Source organism: Lissotriton helveticus, chromosome 4_2 (genome assembly GCF_964261635.1).
Source record: "Lissotriton helveticus chromosome 4_2, aLisHel1.1, whole genome shotgun sequence".
In the NCBI taxonomy this organism is placed as follows: domain Eukaryota; kingdom Metazoa; phylum Chordata; class Amphibia; order Caudata; family Salamandridae; genus Lissotriton; species Lissotriton helveticus.
In genome coordinates, this window is record NC_136064.1 from 137,508,946 (window position 1) to 137,531,454 (window position 22,509).

Here is a 22,509-nt window from a genome sequence, read left to right on the forward strand (position 1 = left end):
GAACACTCACAGAAGGCCCCAAACACTCACAGAAGACCATGAACACTCACAGAAGACCACAAACATTCACAGGAGACCCCGAATACTCACAGAAGGCCCTGAACCCTCACAGAAGACCCTGAACCCTCACAGAAGATCTGAAACACTCAAAGAAAACCCAAACACTCACAGAAGAGCCTGAACACTCACAGGGGACACAGAACACTCACAGAAGACCCTGAAAACTCAAAGAAGACCCAAACACTCACAGAAGACCATGAACATTCACAGGAGACCTAAACACTCAAAGAAGACCCTGCCCCCTCACAGAAGATCTGAACACTTACAGACGACCCCACACCTTCACAGAAGACACTGAACACTCACAGAAGACCCTGAACACTGACAGAAAACCATGCACATTCAGAAGAGACCCAAACACTCACAGAAGACCATGAACATTCACAGTAGACCCAAACAATCACAGAAGACCATGAACATTCACAGAAGACCCAAACACTCAGAGAAGACCATGCATACTCACAGAAGACACTGAACACTCACTGAAGACACTGAACACTCACAGAAGTCACTGAACACTCACTGAAGACGCCGAGCCCTCACAGAAGCCCCAAACACTGACAGAAGGGCAGGGGACAGGCAGGGGTTTTGATCCTGCTTGACCTGTCCGCCGCCTTCGATACGGTGAAACATGACATTTTGCTGGACAGGCTGAGAGATGTACGAGTTGTGGGGAGTGCCCTCTGGTGGTTTGAGTCCTTCCTTCAAGGTAGGGAACAAGCTGTGTCCCTTCCTCCCTTTCAATCTGCCTTCTCTACCATCTCGCATGGCGTTCCACAGGGCTCGAACAGAAAACTAGTCCTGTATTTGGGTGGCACTGTGCCCTTGCAGTAAAAACTGCCTGCCTTGAAGCTTGAAAATTAATTTCACTTCTGAATTTAGTATATTTCCAGACAAAATGTTTTAATTCATAAGTCTGTGTCAATCATCATATAATCAACACTTACAAAACAGGATACATAATTGTCTCTATTCCATATTAGTGAAGCATATGAAACATTTTGTACAAATTCATTCTTTGTAGTTTACATAGATAAGAGAAACCATATTTTCATGAATATCATAAAGCTCATAAAGCTTAGAAATCATGTAATTTCAGGAGAACCCAATGCATTTCGGGACCAATGTCCCTTCGTCAGGGGTATATCTGTAACAGAAAAATATATATGTGTGTAATTACATATCAAGCGGTCGGAGAACCCATTAATAACAACAGATCATTATAAGTCAATGAAAATGGCAGTATTTATGTCCAATCGTTTCTAGGCTCTCCACAGAAATGTTCTGTGTGCTACAGTGAAAAGCAGATTAAGATACCGTTTAAGTTATGCCCTTGTGAGTTAATGATCATTGTTGGAAATCTAAGTGCTAATGTCAAAAAGTGTTCATGTGAATGCTCACCTGTTGAGCTGTATGAATTGTCATATATTCTTCATAGAAAAAACGTACAGACAATGAACCTAAAATATAAATAGTACAGACATTAAACCGAAAATATATATAGTCGAGCGTGACTCATTATCCATTGATGAAATCAACTAATATGACTAGTCTTATGCCAGGAGTTCTTACCAATAGTTAGAAGAGATGACTCTGTATCCTGTAATAATAATCAGTTACGAGTCAAATACTGTAATTTAGTCATAAAGTGAAAAAACTGAAAGGAGGGCTAATGAACCAATTACGCTTACCAAATCCTGTTCTTGGAGTGTGATAGTGTTGAGTTCTGTGACCCACGAACTCTGGAATTGATAATAGCGGTATCAGTATCAGATAAAAAACGAATCGGGCAAAAAAACATTAAGTAAATATAGAAACCGGAGTGTATTCTTACCGGCAGAAAATGTCAGCCGAGCAGGATATGGGGGGTTCAATGAGCCGAGTTCCGTGGTGTACGAACACTACAATAGTAATTAATGATAATATCATTGGTATTTGAATATATGTGGTTTGCGGAAAAAAACGCTATTAAGTTCATGGACCGGGATATATTCTTACCGGCAATGTCTGGAGAAAGGTACTCGGTACGCGGCGTTCTGTCAAAACGTGGATACCAGGAAGAGCGCGATTGCGTGGCATGTCCATAAAAATAGGACTATAGCGTGAAAATCAAAAACTGACAATGTACACGCTAGACATGTAAACATGAAGATGTGTACTACCAAGTGAAAGTCAGACTGTATTAACGAATAGCGAGAAATCAACATAACAGTGTGGCCATGTTGACACTGTGAATATCTATATCAATGCCCTGGTATCTGATCAATGTTTGAGACATGAGCGTCAATTAGAGAAGTGTGACCGCAGAGTGGTGTTATAGTGGTGAAATAACCTGCTAATTAATATGAAGTGCCATATTCTACGTTTCAACTCCACATCATTCTTAAATAACATTGTACATCTCATACATAGATCAAATAATATAACAGTTCACAGAAAAAACTTTACATTAATACAATAAAGTACAAGGGTAAACGAAACACTACATATTGTCATGATGCTTATTACTGCCATGTGCCTAGACGAATATGTCGAAAGTGAATACATAGTCAACATAATGTCAGAGTATCCCTGTGGACATAATATTACCTAATTTATATTCATAAGTAACAACTATAGTCTACTCGATCATTTAATCCCTTCGGTGAAATTGTTCCTAAGGACTCCATCCAATAATTCTCTCTCTGAAGTAGTCGGTTGTGATTATCAATACCTTCTAAATTACTGACCACTTCTATTATTTGTCCTCGTAGTTGGGAAATGGTATGTCTGGCCGATTGCCAATGTGCAGCTATGCTAGAGTGTCAGTTGTTAGTCCTAATGTTGCTTTTGTGCTCCGTCAGTCTAATTTTAACCTTGCGTTCTGTCTTTCCCACATAGGATAATCCACAGGGCTCGGTAGTTAGCCCAGTTCTCTTCAACATCTATATGAAGCCCTTAATAGCTGTCATCAAACATTTTAAGAACAAAATTGTCAACTACGCTGATGACACGCAGCTGATTCTGTCCTTGGAGGGGAATGATTCTACCTCCTTGGAGGAATTCCACAGCTGCATGCGAGCCACTGCAGAATGGCTGGAAGCCAACTTGCTGCAATTTAACTCAGGGAAGACCGAGGTGCTATGCTGCCCTCGGCCTAGGATAAGTTCTTCATTACCTTGTAACTTCTGGCCGAAGGACTTTTCTTCATTGGTCCAGCCGGTGAAGGTAGTCCGGAACCTGGGTGTTATGTTCAACAGTGACCTCTCCTTGGAGGCGCAGGTCTCTAAGGTGGCAGCTAGCTGCATGACCATTATCCGCCTCTTGAGAAAAATCTTGCCCCTATTACCGCCTACTGCGCGGATAGAGGTGGTACGTTGCACTGTGCTTAGTAGGTTAGACTACTGCAACGCCTTATTCCTGGAGTCCCCGAGCTACCTCATGGATAGGCTTCAGAGACTCCAGTCTGCAGCAGCCAAACTGGCCTTAGGTTGGCCATCGAGATCCTCTTCTGCTACTGCTCTGGCTCAGTTACACTGGCTCCCAGTGAGGGAGAGGGTGACCTTTAAGTCCCTTTGTTTGACCTTCAAAGCCCTTCACGGGCTGGGCCCGACCTGTCTCCAAAGAATGTTTTCGTGGTATGTACCGGCCCGTAACTTGCGTTCCTCCTTGGCCAGGGTGGTGGCTGTACCCAGGTTTAAAAGATCTAGAGCAGGAGGCAGATCATTTAGTGTGGCTGCGGCCAAGCTTTGGAATTCTCTGCCCATTGAACTTAGGCAGATCAACTGCCTTCATGCCTCAGAAGGCAGCTAAAAACTTGGCTTTTTCCCTGCTCTCCTTAATTTTCAGCCTGCCTCCAGCCGCCCTTCTTTTCGCTTTTGATGCTGACAGCGCCAGGATGCCTCTCGAGGTGATAGCGCGCTTTACAAGTGCAATAAATAAATCATAAAAAGAAGACCATGTATGTTCACAGGAGAACCAAACACTCACTGAAGACCCTGAACACTCACAGAAGACACTGAACACTCACAGAAGACCCTGAACACTCACTGAAGACCTAAACACTCACAGAAGACCCAAACACTCACAGAAGATGCGAATATTCACAAGAGATCTTGAACACTCACAGGAGACTCTGAACATTCCCTTAAGACCCCGACCATAAACGGAAGACCATGAATATTCATAGGAGACCCAAACACCTACAGAAGACCCTGAACACTCACAGAAGACCCAAACACTCACAGAAGACACTGAACACTCACAGAAGACAATCACTCACGAATACCCTGAACACTCATAGAAGACACTGAACACTCACAGAAGACACTGAACACTCACAGAAGACCCTGAACACTCACAGAAGACCCTGAACACTCACAGAAGACCCTGAACACACACAGAAGACCCAAACACTCACACAAGACACTGAACACTCACAGAAGACAATCACTCACAGAAGACGATGAACACTCATAGAAGACACTGAACACTCACAGAAGACACTGAACACTCACTGAAGACCCTGGACACTCACAGAAGACACTGAACACTCACAGAAGACACTGAACACTCACTGAAGACCCTGAACACTCACAGAAGACACTGAACACTCACGGAAGACACTGAACACTCACTGAAGACCCTGGACACTCACAGAAGACACTGAACACTCACAGAAGACACTGAACACTCACTGTAGACCCTGAAAACTCACGGAAGACACTGAACACTCAGAGAAGACCCTGAACACTCACAGAAGACCCAAACACTCACAGAAGATGCAAATATTCCCAGGAGATCTTGAACACTCACAGGAGACCCTGAACATTCACAGAAGACCCCAACCATTAACGGAAGACGAAGAATATTCACAGGAGACCCAAACACCTACAGAAGACCCTGAACACTCACAGAAGACCCAAACACTCACAGAAGACACTGAACACTCACAGAAGACAATCACTCACAAATACCCTGAACACTCACAGAAGACCTTGAACACTCACAGAAGAGACTGAACACTCACAGAAGACCAAAACACTCACAGAAGACACTGAGCATTCACAGAAGACAATCACTCACAGAGACCCTGAACACTCACAGAAGACACTGAACACTCACAGAAGACACTGAACACTCACTGTAGACTCTGAAAACTCACGGAAGACACTGAACACTCAGAGAAGACCCTGAACACTCACAGTAGACACTGAACACTCACAGAAGAGACTGAACACTCACAGAAGACCCTGAACACTCACAGAAGACCCTGAACACACACAGAAGACCCAAACACTCACACAAGACACTGAACACTCACAGAAGACAATCACTCACAGAAGACGATGAACACTCATAGAAGACACTGAACACTCACAGAAGACACTGAACACTCACTGAAGACCCTGGACACTCACAGAAGACACTGAACACTCACAGAAGACACTGAACACTCACTGAAGACCCTGAACACTCACAGAAGACACTGAACACTCACGGAAGACACTGAACACTCACTGAAGACCCTGGACACTCACAGAAGACACTGAACACTCACAGAAGACACTGAACACTCACTGTAGACCCTGAAAACTCACGGAAGACACTGAACACTCAGAGAAGACCCAAACACTCACAGAAGATGCAAATATTCCCAGGAGATCTTGAACACTCACAGGAGACCCTGAACATTCACAGAAGACCCCAACCATTAACGGAAGACCAAGAATATTCACAGGAGACCCAAACACCTACAGAAGACCCTGAACACTCACAGAAGACCCAAACACTCACAGAAGACACTGAACACTCACAGAAGACAATCACTCACAGGAGACCCTGAACGCTCAAAGAAGACCTTGCACACTCATAGAAGAACCAGACACCTACAGAAGACCCTCACTACTCACAGAAGACAATCACTCACAGAGGACCCTGAACACTCACAGTAGACACTGAACACTCACAGAAGACCAAAACACTCACAGAAGACACTGAGCATTCACAGAAGACAATCACTCACAGAGACCCTGAACACTCACAGAAGACACTGAACACTCACAGAAGACACTGAACACTCACTGTAGACTCTGAAAACTCACGGAAGACACTGAACACTCAGAGAAGACCCTGAACACTCACAGAAGACCCATACACTCACATAAGAGACTGAACACTCACAGAAGACCAAAACACTCACAGAAGACACTGAGCATTCACAGAAGACAATCACTCACGGAGACCCTGAACACTCACAGAAGACACTGAACACTCACAGAAGACACTGAACACTCACTGTAGACTCTGAAAACTCACGGAAGACACTGAACACTCAGAGAAGACCCTGAACACTCACAGAAGACCCATACACTCACAGAAGACCATGAACACTCAGAGAAGACCCTGACCCCTCACAGAAGACACTGAACACTCATATGAGACACTGAACCCTCACAGAAGACACTGAACACTCAAAGAAGACACTGAACACTCATAGGAGACCATGAACACTCACAGAAGACCCTAACCACTCACATAAGACCCAAACACTCACAGAAGACCTTGAACACTCACAGAGAACCCTGATCACTCACAGGAGACCCAAACACTCACATGAGACACTGAACACTCACAGAAGACAATCACTCACAGAAGACGATGAACACTCATAGAAGACACTGAACACTCACAGAAGACACTGAACACTCACTGAAGACCCTGGACACTCACAGAAGACACTGAACACTCACAGAAGACACTGAACACTCACTGAAGACCCTGAACACTCACAGAAGACACTGAACACTCACGGAAGACACTGAACACTCACTGAAGACCCTGGACACTCACAGAAGACACTGAACACTCACAGAAGACACTGAACACTCACTGTAGACCCTGAAAACTCACGGAAGACACTGAACACTCAGAGAAGACCCTGAACACTCACAGAAGACCCAAACACTCACAGAAGATGCAAATATTCCCAGGAGATCTTGAACACTCACAGGAGACCCTGAACATTCACAGAAGACCCCAACCATTAACGGAAGACCAAGAATATTCACAGGAGACCCAAACACCTACAGAAGACCCTGAACACTCACAGAAGACCCAAACACTCACAGAAGACACTGAACACTCACAGAAGACAATCACTCACAAATACCCTGAACACTCACAGTAGACACTGAACACTCACAGAAGAGACTGAACACTCACAGAAGACCAAAACACTCACAGAAGACACTGAGCATTCACAGAAGACAATCACTCACAGAGACCCTGAACACTCACAGAAGACACTGAACACTCACAGAAGACACTGAACACTCACTGTAGACTCTGAAAACTCACGGAAGACACTGAACACTCAGAGAAGACCCTGAACACTCACAGTAGACACTGAACACTCACAGAAGAGACTGAACACTCACAGAAGACCCTGAACACTCACAGAAGACCCTGAACACACACAGAAGACCCAAACACTCACACAAGACACTGAACACTCACAGAAGACAATCACTCACAGAAGACGATGAACACTCATAGAAGACACTGAACACTCACAGAAGACACTGAACACTCACAGAAGACCCTGAACACTCACAGAAGACCCTGAACACACACAGAAGACCCAAACACTCACACAAGACACTGAACACTCACAGAAGACAATCACTCACAGAAGACGATGAACACTCATAGAAGACACTGAACACTCACAGAAGACACTGAACACTCACTGAAGACCCTGGACACTCACAGAAGACACTGAACACTCACTGTAGACCCTGAAAACTCACGGAAGACACTGAACACTCAGAGAAGACCCAAACACTCACAGAAGATGCAAATATTCCCAGGAGATCTTGAACACTCACAGGAGACCCTGAACATTCACAGAAGACCCCAACCATTAACGGAAGACCAAGAATATTCACAGGAGACCCAAACACCTACAGAAGACCCTGAACACTCACAGAAGACCCAAACACTCACAGAAGACACTGAACACTCACAGAAGACAATCACTCACAGGAGACCCTGAACGCTCAAAGAAGACCTTGCACACTCATAGAAGAACCAGACACCTACAGAAGACCCTCACTACTCACAGAAGACAATCACTCACAGAGGACCCTGAACACTCACTGTTAGACGGGGACCCAGAGGGTCGGCCGGATACCGAGGGAGAGATCCCCGAGGGGGACCGTCTCCGGCGATCGTACAGACAAGTACCCTCCCTCCCCACAAACAGGCACCACACCAAGTCGAGTTCAAGGCTTTATATAAGGTTCTTAAGGCAAGGATATCAGCGATACAGGATAACTTGGACCCGGGGGTCCTCTCACTTCTAGTCTCTGTAGGGAAAGGGGGTAGCGGGACAGTCTTGGTACCGGATCGGTACAGGTTGTGGTAAAAGGCGAGCTCACAATCCTCGAGCTGGAGGGTCTGTGGATCGGGCCGCGGCAGCGCCAGCAGGCCAAGGTGATAGTCTCATAAAGCAGAGGGCCGCGGCAGCGCCAGCAGGCCAAGACGATGGTTTCACGAGGCAGAGGGCCGCGGCAGCGCCAGCAGGCCAAGACGATGGTTTCACGAGGCAGAGGGCCGCGGCAGCGCCAGCAGGCCAAGACGATGGTTTCACGAGGCAGAGGGCCGCGGCAGCGCCAGCAGGCCAAGTCACGGATGAGTTCTTCTCGGGTCTCTCGACTCCAGGATACAACTGCCTTCCTGGTCTGGCCCTGCCCCAGTTATAGGTCTGGTCCCCTTTGATGTCCGGACCCTCGCGCCTGGGGGCCGGGAGGTCCGGGATGAGGGAGTCCAGACACCCAGCAGGGGGGTGGAGCCAGCGCCCAGGCGGCCTGGGGTGATCGACACCTGGCGGAGGAGAGCCGTTGACGATTCCTTCTCCCATTGACTCGCCAAGTGATCACTCTGCCTCCTGGGAGGATGGTGGGGCCTCGATGTCGGGACCGGCCGGGCCCGGGGTTAGGGTCGAGTTGAGGCCACGCGGCCTCGTGCTGCAGTGCCCCAAGATGGCGGCCGGGTCGATGTCGTGGGGTAGATGGTGACCCGGGCCAGCTGGGTCCGGAGCTGGTGTCTTGTAGTGGAGGGATTGCAGGGTACTTCGGGTGGTCGTTTGTGGACTCTGGCTGGGGATGCAGGGAGAGCCAGGGTCCTGGTCCCATTGCGGGGAGGGGGGACAGCTCGAACATGCGGCCTGTCCAACATGCGTCCCCCCCAGCTGAAGGCGGGGAGAGTCAGCCATCTTCCTGGGGACTCTCCTCGCTGAGGCGGAAAAAGCGTGACAGGCCGTCGGCGTTGGCGTGGTCCTGGCCTGGACGATGTTCCACCGTGAAGTCCATCCCCTGCAGGGAGATGGACCAGCGCAACAGCTTCGGGTTCTCCCCCCGCATTTGCATCAGCCATTGCAGGGGTCGGTGGTCTGTTTGCACCCGGAAGTGGGTGCCGAAGAGGTATGGCCGGAGCTTCTTGAGTGCCCAGACTACGGCGAAGGCCTCCCTCTCAATGGTGCTCCAGCGCTGTTCTCGGGGCAAGAGGCGTCTGCTGATGAAGACCACCGGATGGTCGACCCCTTCGGTGTTGAGTTGGGAGAGGACGGCCCCCACACCATGATCGGAGGCGTCCGTCTGCACAATGAATTCCCGGCTGTAGTCGGGAGCCTGGAGCACGGGGGCTGTGCACATGGCGGTCTTTAGCTTCTCGAAGGCTGATTGGCAGTCCGGGGTCCAGTTGACGGTTTTGGGGCTCTTTTTGGAGGTGAGCTCTGTGAGGGGCCCCACGATGCTGCCATAGTCCTTCACGAACCGCCGGTAGTATCCGGTGAGCCCCAGGAAGGCCCGGACCTCCGTTTGGCTCGTAGGGGGTTGCCAGGCCTGGATGGCAGCAATCTTGAGTTGGAGAGGGGCCACCAGCCCGCTTCCCACTTGGTGTCCCAGGTAGGTCACGGACCCTTGGCCAACTTGGCACTTGCTGGCCTTGATGGTGAGCCCGGCTTGCTGGAGGGCGTGTAGAACCTCCCGCAGGTGGCGGAGGTGGTCGGTCCACTGGTGGCTGTACACAGCAATGTCGTCCAGGTAGGCGGCGCTGAAGTCTTCCAGGCCCGCCAGTACCTGGTTTACCAGCCGTTGGAACGTCGCCGGGGCGTTTTTCATGCCAAAGGGCATGACTTTAAAGTGGAAGTGCCCGTCTGGGGTAGAGAAGGCGGATCGTTCTTGGGCCCTAGGGGTGAGGCCGATCTGCCAGTAGCCCGCTGTTAGGTCGAAGATGCTCAGGTAGCGGGCGGCCCCCATCCGGTCAATTAGCTCGTCTGCCCGGGGGATGGGATGAGCGTCGGTCCGGGTAACTGCATTCAGCCCTCGATAGTCCACGCAGAACCGGAGCTCAGGGGCAACGCCCGGGGCAGCTGCCTTGGGAACCAGGACGACTGGGCTCGCCCAGGGACTGTCTGAGGGTTCGATCACTCCTAGGGTCAGCATCTTGGACACCTCGGTCTGGATGCAGGCTCGTACCCGGTCTGGTACGCGGTATGCTCGGTGTCGAATAGGAGGGCTGTCCCCGGTGTCCACATCGTGGAGGCACCAGGGGGTGACTCCGGGGGTGAGGGAGAACAGGGAGGCGAACTGCCTCAGGAGCGTTTGGCAGTCTTGGCGTTGCTCCGGGGACAGGGCCTCGGAGAGCTGGACCCCTTCCACTGAGCCATCCTGCTCGAGGGCCCTCAGTAAGTCCGGAAGGGGTTCGGAGTCTTCTTCTGTCCCAGTATCGGTAGCCATCAGGAGGCTGAGTTCGGATCGCACAAAATGGGGTTTGAGCCTGTTGGCATGGAGGACCCGTAGGGGGTTCCGGGCAGTCTCCATGTCGATTAAATAGGTGACGGGCCCCTTGCGTTCGATTACCTTGAAGGGCCCGGACCATCTGTCTTGGAGGGCACAGGGCTCAACCGGGGACATCACCCAGACCTGTTGTCCAGGTTCGAACTCAATGGAGGACGTGTGCTGATCGTACCACCTCTTCATGTCCTCCTGACTGGCCTCGAGGTTGGCTTTGGCGGTGTCTCGGAACCGCCGGGTCTGGTTGCGGAGAGCCAGGAGATACCGGTAGATGTCCGGGGGAGTTTTCTGGGGAGGCTGCTCCCAACCTTCCTTGACTAGGCTGAGGGGGCCCCGGACGGGGTGCCCGTACAGTAGTTCAAAGGGGCTGAAGCCGAGGGACTTCTGCGGGACCTCCCGATAGGCAAACAGGAGGCATGGAAGCAGTACGTCCCACTGGCGTCGAAGGGGTTCTTCTAGACCCATAATCATCCCCTTGAGGGTGCGGTTGAATCTCTCGACCAGTCCGTTTCCTTGCGGGTGATAGGGGGTCGTGAATTTGTAGGTGACCCCGCATTGCTGCCAGAGGGACTTCATATATCTGGAGATAAAGTTCGTGCCCCTGTCACTGACGACCTCCCGGGGGAACCCCACCCGGGAGAAGATCCCCATCAGGGCCCGGCCCACCACGGGGGCCGTCACAGTCCGAAGAGGGATGGCCTCGGGATAGCGGGTGGCGTGGTCTACGAGGACCAGGATGAACCGGTGTCCTTGGGCTGTTCGAGGGTCGAGGGGCCCCACAATGTCTATTCCCACTCGTTCAAACGGGGTGGTGACGACAGGAAAGGGTTGTAATGGTGCTTTGATTTTTCGGCCACTTTTTCCGCTGGCCTGGCAGGTGGGGCAGGCCTTGCAGTGGTTGGTGACATCCTTCCGCATGTGGGGCCAGAAAAAATGGGTCACCAGGCGGTCGTAGGTTTTATCCTGCCCCAGGTGTCCGGCAAGGGGGACATCGTGGGCTAAGTTCAGGAGGAAGTCTCGGAAGCGAAGGGGCACCACCAGCACCCGACTGGCCCCTAGTTCTGCAATTTTCTGCTCGCTGTAGAGCAGGTCTTGGTCCCAGTAGATCCAGTGGGCCCCCGAGGTATCCCCGGTGCTCTGGGCCAGGGCTTGCTGCCGGAGTCCTTCGAGAGAAGGACAGGTTTTTTGCTCGGCCCGGAATTGTTCCTGCGTGGGGCCTCCCTCCTGCCGCCATTGTGCCAGGTCAGGGACGTCCCGAAGCTGGTCGGGTCCTTCTTCGGTTTGGGTCAAGGGAATGGCTTCTGGGGCGGCCTCCTCTGGGAGGAGCGCGGGAGGAGGTTCTGGCCACTCGGGCTCTTCTGGGCTGGGGACCGCGCGGGCGGTCATGGACCGGGTCGTGACGCAGACCCATTCGGGGAGGCCAAGCATCCCCAGGTGCTCCCTCCGTTCGACAGCTGCCCAGGGAGAGCTTTCAAGGTCGTTTCCTAGGAGGCAGTCCACGGGGGCATCATCGCGGACAGTTACTTTTAACATCCCTGTTACTCCTCCCCACTCGAAGGGGACGCAGGCCATGTGGCATAGGCTTTCGGAGTTGTCGGCTGATCGAACAGGGCAAAGAATGTTCGGCAAGATTTGGTCTGGAGTGACGAGGTGGCGTCGGACCGCCGTTACACTGGCCCCGGTGTCGCGGAGGGCTTCCGCCCGGCGACCATTGATGTTAACCCATTGACCGTACTTCTGTGTGTTGGCGGGAAGGGGGGCCCGCGGAATCATGTCTCTCTCCCCTAAGCAGACCAGTGCCATGGCGGCGGGTGCCCATTCCGAGGGATCGGTCTCGTACTCCTCTTGGTCTTCCGGGATTATTTCTTCCCCTAGGGCCGCCGCTGCAACTTGGCGGGGAGTCGTGTTCGGATTCTTTGGGCAGTTGGGATCACTGGCGTAGTGGCCGGGTCGCTGGCACCTGTGGCACGTAATGTTGGCCCGGAAACCGGCCCGGACGGCAGGGCTTCCCCGGCCAACCGGGGTCGAGGGGTTTCTGGGGGGTGACGAGGGGCCGGGGTCTCTCCCCCGACCCTGACTTCCTCCTCCCCCTCGGGGGCGATACGATCTGGATACTTCGCTGGGTGCGCTCCGGCCAACTCGGGTGCTTTCCCACCGGTCGGCTTCGGCGGCGAGTTGTCGAGGGTCGGTTAGCTTGCTGTCCAGGAGGTGTTGCCGGAGCTCCACGAAGCAGTTGTTCGACAGGTGTTCCCATACGATAAGGTCAAAGAGTTGTTCGTAGGTGGTTACTTTGTTGCCCTTGATCCACCCCTCGAAGGCTCGGCTAAAAAAGTTCACGTACTCCACCCAAGTTGTACCCGGAATCCGTTTGCAGTCGCGGAACCGTTGGCGGTACATCTCAGGTGTGAGCCCGTATCGAGTGAGGAGGGCGGCCTTCATGTGGTCGTAGGAGGTCATTAGCTGGTCCGGGAGTTGCAGCAGGGCGTCCCGCCCTTCGTTGACAAACCTCCCCCATAATCCGGCTCCCCAATCGCTTCGGGGAATCCGGTGGGAGGTCATTGCCACCTCATAGGCTTTAAACCACTGCTGGATATCATCGTTCTTGTGGTATTCCCGGATGACATCTTTGGGGATGTGAACCTTGGGCTCGGTCGAGGCAGACGGGGTCGGTCGTTCGGGTAGCCCGAGGTCTTTATTCTGTTTCTGAATCTCCAGTGCTTTGAGATTGCGCTCATGTTCGTACTCTAGTCTCTTTTCCTCTAGCTCCCTCTGTCTTTGCTTGTCTTCCCGCTCTTCCCTGAGCCGTAAGTGTTCCAGGGTTATTTTTTGTTCTGCCAGCTTGAGTTCCCCATCCAAGCGAAGTCGGGCAAGTTCTAATTCGTGGAGTCTGGTTTTTTCTCTTTCTCGGATCTCTTCCAGGGAGAGATCCGCTCTTTCTTTAGTTGGTGCGGGGCTCGTTTCGGTTGTTTGTGTTCGGGGTACGGCCGTACCCGTTTCTGCCCAAGCTTCTAGGGCTCGTTTGAAGTCTTCCTTTGTGCTAAGACCTGTGGTTGGAAGTCCAAGTTCTATGCAATATTGCTTCAGTTCCCGGTGGTTGTAGTCTTCCAATTTTTCCATCTGAAATTTTTCCGTTGTTCCGCTCTCTATTGACATGGTTGTTGTGTGTGGTGGGGCGAGTGACTTTCTGTACGATTATGCGTAGGTTCGGATCCCACCGCTGCCACCAATGTTAGACGGGGACCCAGAGGGTCGGCCGGATACCGAGGGAGAGATCCCCGAGGGGGACCGTCTCCGGCGATCGTACAGACAAGTACCCTCCCTCCCCACAAACAGGCACCACACCAAGTCGAGTTCAAGGCTTTATATAAGGTTCTTAAGGCAAGGATATCAGCGATACAGGATAACTTGGACCCGGGGGTCCTCTCACTTCTAGTCTCTGTAGGGAAAGGGGGTAGCGGGACAGTCTTGGTACCGGATCGGTACAGGTTGTGGTAAAAGGCGAGCTCACAATCCTCGAGCTGGAGGGTCTGTGGATCGGGCCGCGGCAGCGCCAGCAGGCCAAGGTGATAGTCTCATAAAGCAGAGGGCCGCGGCAGCGCCAGCAGGCCAAGACGATGGTTTCACGAGGCAGAGGGCCGCGGCAGCGCCAGCAGGCCAAGACGATGGTTTCACGAGGCAGAGGGCCGCGGCAGCGCCAGCAGGCCAAGACAATGGTTTCACGAGGCAGAGGGCCGCGGCAGCGCCAGCAGGCCAAGTCACGGATGAGTTCTTCTCGGGTCTCTCGACTCCAGGATACAACTGCCTTCCTGGTCTGGCCCTGCCCCAGTTATAGGTCTGGTCCCCTTTGATGTCCGGACCCTCGCGCCTGGGGGCCGGGAGGTCCGGGATGAGGGAGTCCAGACACCCAGCAGGGGGGTGGAGCCAGCGCCCAGGCGGCCTGGGGTGATCGACACCTGGCGGAGGAGAGCCGTTGACGATTCCTTCTCCCATTGACTCGCCAAGTGATCACTCTGCCTCCTGGGAGGATGGTGGGGCCTCGATGTCGGGACCGGCCGGGCCCGGGGTTAGGGTCGAGTTGAGGCCACGCGGCCTCGTGCTGCAGTGCCCCAAGATGGCGGCCGGGTCGATGTCGTGGGGTAGATGGTGACCCGGGCCAGCTGGGTCCGGAGCTGGTGTCTTGTAGTGGAGGGATTGCAGGGTACTTCGGGTGGTCGTTTGTGGACTCTGGCTGGGGATGCAGGGAGAGCCAGTGTCCTGGTCCCATTGCGGGGAGGGGGGACAGCTCGAACATGCGGCCTGTCCAACACTCACAGTAGACACTGAACACTCACAGAAGAGACTGAACACTCACAGAAGACCAAAACACTCACAGAAGACACTGAGCATTCACAGAAGACAATCACTCACAGAGACCCTGAACACTCACAGAAGACACTGAACACTCACAGAAGACACTGAACACTCACTGTAGACTCTGAAAACTCACGGAAGACCCTGAACACTCACAGAAGACCCTGAACACACACAGAAGACCCAAACACTCACACAAGACACTGAACACTCACAGAAGACAATCACTCACAGAAGACGATGAACACTCATAGAAGACACTGAACACTCACAGAAGACACTGAACACTCACTGAAGACCCTGGACACTCACAGAAGACACTGAACACTCACAGAAGACACTGAACACTCACTGAAGACCCTGAACACTCACAGAAGACACTGAACACTCACGGAAGACACTGAACACTCACTGAAGACCCTGGACACTCACAGAAGACACTGAACACTCACAGAAGACCCTGAACACTCACAGAAGACCCTGAACACACACAGAAGACCCAAACACTCACAGAAGACACTGAACACTCACAGAAGACACTGAACACTCACTGTAGACCCTGAAAACTCACGGAAGACACTGAACACTCAGAGAAGACCCAAACACTCACAGAAGATGCAAATATTCCCAGGAGATCTTGAACACTCACAGGAGACCCTGAACATTCACAGAAGACCCCAACCATTAACGGAAGACCAAGAATATTCACAGGAGACCCAAACACCTACAGAAGACCCTGAACACTCACAGAAGACCCAAACACTCACAGAAGACACTGAACACTCACAGAAGACAATCACTCACAAATACCCTGAACACTCACAGTAGACACTGAACACTCACAGAAGAGACTGAACACTCACAGAAGACCAAAACACTCACAGAAGACACTGAGCATTCACAGAAGACACTGAACACTCACTGTAGACTCTGAAAACTCACGGAAGACACTGAACACTCACTGTAGACTCTGAACACTCACAGAAGACACTGAACACTCACTGTAGACTCTGAAAACTCACGGAAGACACTGAACACTCAGAGAAGACCCTGAACACTCACAGAAGACACTGAACACTCACATAAGAGACTGAACACTCACAGAAGACCAAAACACTCACAGAAGACACTGAGCATTCACAGAAGACAATCACTCACGGAGACCCTGAACACTCACAGAAGACACTGAACACTCAAAGAAGACCCTAACCACTCACAGAAGACCCAAACACTCACAGAAGACCTTGAACACTCACAGAGAACCCTGATCACTCACAGAAGACTCCAAACACCCAAAGAACAATCTGACAACTCACAGAAGGCCATGAACAATCACAAAAGATACTGAACACCCACAGTAGTGTCAAACACTCACAGAAGACACTGTAAACTTATAGAATACCCTGAACACCCGCAGAAGACACTGAACACTCACAGAAGACCCAGAACACTCCCCCTACAATATACTCACTGCGCTACTATATACTCCCCCACTCTAGTATGCTCCCCATCTGCAATATCCTCACCTCCACTATAATGTACTCCCTCACTTCAGGATACCCCACCTCTCACAATATACTCACCGCACTACAATGTACTCCCCCACTCCAGTATACTCCTACACTATAATATACTCCCACACCACAATATACTCCCCTACTTCAGTATATTCTCCCACTTCAATATACTCGCCACTCCACAAGGTATTCCACTACTTAAGTATACTCTTTGGCTACTATATACTTACCTACACTACTATACACTCTCCATTACAATATACTCCCCAATACATTAGACTAACCCACACTACCATATACACAACTACTACAATATACCAAACTACAATATACTTACCCACACTGTAATATACTCAGTCCCTACAATATACTCCCACACTATAATATACTCATCCACACTACAATATGCTCTCTGACCCTACCATATATACAACCCATACAAGATACTCACCCAAACTACAATAGCGCCCCACTACAATATATTCACCACTCCTACCTTATACTTAACCCACACAATTCAGCCATACTACTATATTATGCTCAGCCACACTACAATCTACTTCCCCACTTCAGGATACTCTATGCACCCTCCCTCTTGCAGGGTAGCATTATCTCCCTGTGGGGAAGTGCACTCCCTCCTGTGGGGCAGCACTCTCCCTCCAGCGGGGCAGCACTCTCTCAGTTGTGGAGAGCACCATCCCTCCTTCGGGGCAGCACCCTCTCTCCTGTGGGGCAGCACCATCCCTTCTGCAGGAAAGCGCCCTCCCTTCTGCAGGGCACAATCCTCCCTCCCTCTGGCTGGGCTGCACCCTCACCCCTGTGTGGCAGCTCCCACCCTCCTGTGGGGCAGTACCCTCCTTCCTGCAGAGTAGCACCTTCCCTCCTGCATGGCTGCACCCTTTCTCCTGTGGGCAGCACCTTCCCTCCTGTGAGTCAGCACTCTCCCTCATGGGGGACAGAACCCTCCCTCATGCAGGGCAGCACTCTCTCCCCTATGGGGCAGTGTACTCTCTTCTGTGGGGCAGACACCTCCTTTCTGGAGCGTAGCATCCTCCCTCCTGCATTACAGCACCCACCCTCCTGTGGGCAGCAACCTCCCTCCTATTGTGCAGCTCCCTCCCTCCTGCAAGACAGCACCCTACCTCCTGCTGGGCACCACCCTCTCCCCTGTGGGGAGCTCCCTCCCTCCTGTGGAGCAGTACTCTCCTTCCTGCGTCAGCTCGCATGCCTCGGCCTCCACAGACTACATGCTCCTCCGAGACCTGAACTTCCACCTTGAGAACGCCAACGACAGCAACTCCACCACCCTGCTGGATAACCTCGCCAACCTCAGAATCAAACAGCTCGTCACGACACCAACCCACTCCGCTGGACACGCTCAACCCCCTCTGTTCTACCAGCAGCCACGTCACCTTCAGTCACAACACCAAACTCCACTTGACTGACCACGGCTGCATCCACTTCTCCTTTGAGAAAAACACCGCACACAACCACCCGCAACGAATCCCCCATCGCAGCTGGCACAAAGTCACCAAAGACCAGCTAATCGCCACCCTTGCCTGAAGGGGGGCAGTACCCTCCCTCATGTGGGGGATACCACCCTCCCTACCATGGGGGGCAGCACCCTCCCTTCTGTGGGGGGGAGCACCCTCCCTCCCGGGGTGGCAGCACCCTCACTCCCATGGGGGAAACACCCTCCCTCCCGCAGGGGGGCAGCATCCTCCCTCCTGAGGGGGGGCAGCACCCTCACTCCTGGAGGGGGGAAGCACCCTCCCTCCTGCAGGGGGGCAGCACCCTCACTCCTGCAGGGGGGCTACACCCTCTCTCCCACCTGTGGGGCAGCACCCTCCCTCCTGTGGGCAGCAACCTCCCTCCTATTGTGCAGCTCCCTCCCTCCTGCAAGACAGTACTCTACCTCCTGCTGGGCACCACCCTCTCCCATGTGGGGCAGCTCCTTCCCTCCCATGGAGCAGTACTCTCCTTCCTGTGTCAGCTCGCATGCCTCGGCCTCCACAGACTACATGCTCCTCCGAGACCTGAACTTCCACCTAAAGAACACCAACAACAGCAACTCCACCACCCTGCTGGACAACCTCACCAACCTCGGACTCAAACAGCTCGTCACGACACCAACCCACTCCGACGGACACGCTCAACCCCATCTTTTCCGCCAGCAGCCACATCACCTTCAGTCACACCACCGAACTCCACTTGAACGACCACGGCTGCATCCACTTCTCCTTCGAGAAAAACACCGCACACAACCACCCGCAACGAATCCCCCATCACAGCTAGAACAAAGTTACTGAAGACCAGCTAATCGCCACCCTTGCCTGAGGGGGGGCAGTACCCTCCCTTCTGTGGGGGACAGCCCCCTCCCTCCTGTGGGGGAAGTACCCTCCCTCCCGGGGGGCAGCACCCTCACTCCCACGGGGGCAGCACCCTCCCTCCCATGGGGAGGATGCACCCTCCCTCCCGCAGGGGCATCACCCTCCCTCCCGTGGGGGGAAGCACCCTCCCTCCCGTGGGGGGGCAGCACCTTTCCTCCCACAGGGGGCAGCACCCTCCCTCCTACGGGGGGAAACACCCTCCCTCCCGTGGGGGGAAACACCCTCCCTCCCGGGGGGCAGCACCCTCCCTCCCGCAGGGGGCAGCACCCTCCCTCCCACGAGGCAGCACCCTCAAGCAAGGAAGCAGGTATTGATCCTAGATTTACAGTATGCAATTCAGCTGCTACATGGGTACATCTAAGGTTAATGCTTTGTCCCTTACTTTTGTGGGATAATGTTAGAATGTGGACAAGAGGGAAAGTCAACATTTTATTTTTGCCAGTTTTACATAGCATGAACCTTGATGAAGGCCATAGGAGCGCTTCACAACAGACACAGAAGAAGTTCCAAAAACATTTGGGGACAGAGAAATCGTTCAAGCTTCACAGGATGCCAGCATCCCACCTTGTTACATGGTCGGCAGCTGGAGTCACGAGGCCATGTCACCCTCCGTGAAAGCTCGGCTCATATTGGGCTCAAAGTTTCAAGAGGACACCAGGCTAAGGCAGAGACAGACATCTACCTCGAACGTGTCTCGAGCTTTCAGCAGCTCGCCTAACTCCACAAACATACAAAGATTACCTGCAGCAGAGCTGCTCTCGCCTCTTCACCGTGGGGAACTTGTCGACGGTCACACGGTGCTCACAACCGGACGTGGAGGCGCAGCCAGAGGTGGGTCCGTCTGTGCAGCGTAGCTGGAGATCTGTGTGCGTGCGTGCGTGCGTGTGTGTGCGTGTATCCGTGCATGCACAGAGGTGCACCAGTGTGCACAGTGCAGCCAGAGATGCTGCGGCGTGCAGAGCACAGAGACAGCTCATGTGTGCCTTCTGCTGCTGGATGGGTTTCTTTTTAGTGAGACAGGAGGAGAAGCACAGGAAGCCCCCCCCCCCCTCCTAGCATGCCTGAGCTCTGTGCCCCACACATGGCGTGCGAAGAGGATGAGGCAGCCCCACACAATCTGAAGTCACATCTGGCCTGCTTGCAGCTACAAAGCCATTTGTGGTTACCAACGCACACAATAATGTGTGCGCCAATCCTACTCAAAACACGAATCTGCCAACTGCGTGAAATCCAAAAAATAGCCTTCAGGAAAGAAAGATGGAAGGTGGCAAGAGTCTGGCATGTGCTGTGTGCGGTGGGAACTGGAAGTGGTGAATAGGGATGTATGACGTTACAACGCACACTTTTACAACGCACACCTTTACAATGCATTTCTTACAACGCAACATCCATTAAAACGCATGCCATTACAACGAAATTTTAAAAACTACATTTACAACGCATTCCATTACAACGCATACTACCTTTACAACGCATACCATTACAACGCTTTACATTACATTGCATGTTTGGTAAGTATTGGATAGTGTAGGGGTAAAATTTACTATTCTAACTCAAGTGGGTGCAACAGTAGGGTAAGTATTGGATAGTGTAGAGGTAAAAATTACTATTCTAACTCCGAGGGTGCAACAGTAGGGTAAGTGTTGGATAGTGTAGGGGTAAAAATTACTATTCTAACTCCGAGGGTGCAACAGTAGGGTAAGTGTTGGATAGTGTAGAGGTAAAAATTACTATTCTAACTCCGAGGGTGCAACAGTAGGGTAAGTGTTGGATAGTGTAGGGGTAAAAATTACTATTCTAACTCCAGGGGGTGCAACAGTAGGGTAAGTGTTGAATAGTGTAGGGGTAAAAATTACTATTCTAACTCCAGGGGGTGCAACAGTAGGGAAAGTGTTGGATAGTGTAGAGGTAAAAATTACTATTCTAACTCCGAGGGTGCAACAGTAGGGTAAGTGTTGGATAGTGTAGAGATAAAAATTACTATTCTAACTCAGAGGGTGCAACAGTAGGGTAAGTGTTGGATAGTGTAGAGGTAAAAATTACTATTCTAACTCCGAGGGTGCAACAGTAGGGTAAGTATTGGATAGCGTAGAGGTAAAAATTACTATTCTAACTCCAGGGGGTGCAACAGTAGGGAAAGTGTTGAATAGTGTAGAGGTAAAAATTACTATTCTAACTCCGAGGGTGCAACAGTAGGGTAAGTATTGGATAGTGTAGAGGTAAAAATTACTATTCTAACTCCGAGGGTGCAACAGTAGGGTAAGTGTTGGATAGTGTAGGGGTAAAAATTACTATTCTAACTCCAGGGGGTGCAACAGTAGGGAAAGTGTTGGATAGTGTAGAGGTAAAAATTACTATTCTAACTCCGAGGGTGCAACAGTAGGGTAAGTGTTGGATAGTGTAGAGATAAAAATTACTATTCTAACTCCGAGGGTGCAACAGTAGGGTAAGTGTTGGATAGTGTAGAGATAAAAATTACTATTCTAACTCAGAGGGTGCAACAGTAGGGTAAGTGTTGGATAGTGTAGAGGTAAAAATTACTATTCTAACTCCGAGGGTGCAACAGTAGGGTAAGTATTGGATAGCGTAGAGGTAAAAATTACTATTCTAACTCCAGGGGGTGCAACAGTAGGGAAAGTGTTGAATAGTGTAGAGGTAAAAATTACTATTCTAACTCCGAGGGTGCAACAGTAGGGTAAGTATTGGATAGTGTAGAGGTAAAAATTACTATTCTAACTCCGAGGGTGCAACAGTAGGGTAAGTATTGGATAGTGTAGAGGTAAAAATTACTATTCTAACTCCGAGGGTGCAACAGTAGGGTAAGTATTGGATAGTGTAGAGGTAAAAATTACTATTCTAACTCCGAGGGTGCAACAGTAGGGTAAGTGTTGGATAGCGTAGAGGTAAAAATTACTATTCTAACTCCGAGGGTGCAACAGTAGGGTAAGTGTTGGATAGTGTAGAGGTAAAAATTACTATTCTAACTCCGAGGGTGCAACAGTAGGGTAAGTATTGGATAGTGTAGAGGTAAAAATTACTATTCTAACTCCGAGGGTGCAACAGTAGGGTAAGTATTGGATAGTGTAGAGGTAAAAATTACTATTCTAACTCCGAGGGTGCAACAGTAGGGTAAGTGTTGGATAGTGTAGAGGTAAAAATTACTATTCTAACTCCGAGGGTGCAACAGTAGGGTAAGTGTTGGATAGTGTAGGGGTAAAAATTACTATTCTAACTCCGAGGGTGCAACAGTAGGGTAAGTATTGGATAGTGTAGAGGTAAAAATTACTATTCTAACTCCGAGGGTGCAACAGTAGGGTAAGTGTTGAATAGTGTAGAGGTAAAAATTACTATTCT

At 51.3% G+C, this 22,509-nt stretch overlaps 1 protein-coding gene across 1 annotated transcript in view; it reads right to left on the bottom strand.

The window, feature by feature from the left end:
- Nucleotides 1-20,139, bottom strand: part of LOC144752264 (uncharacterized) — a 154,650-nt gene extending 134,511 nt beyond the window's left edge. Inside the window, exon 1 of the mRNA XM_078640275.1 lies at nt 19,897-20,139. The gene's annotated coding sequence lies outside the window, so the exon portion shown is untranslated. The remainder of the gene's footprint in view (nt 1-19,896) is intronic.
- Nucleotides 20,140-22,509: the final 2,370 nt, after the last annotated feature.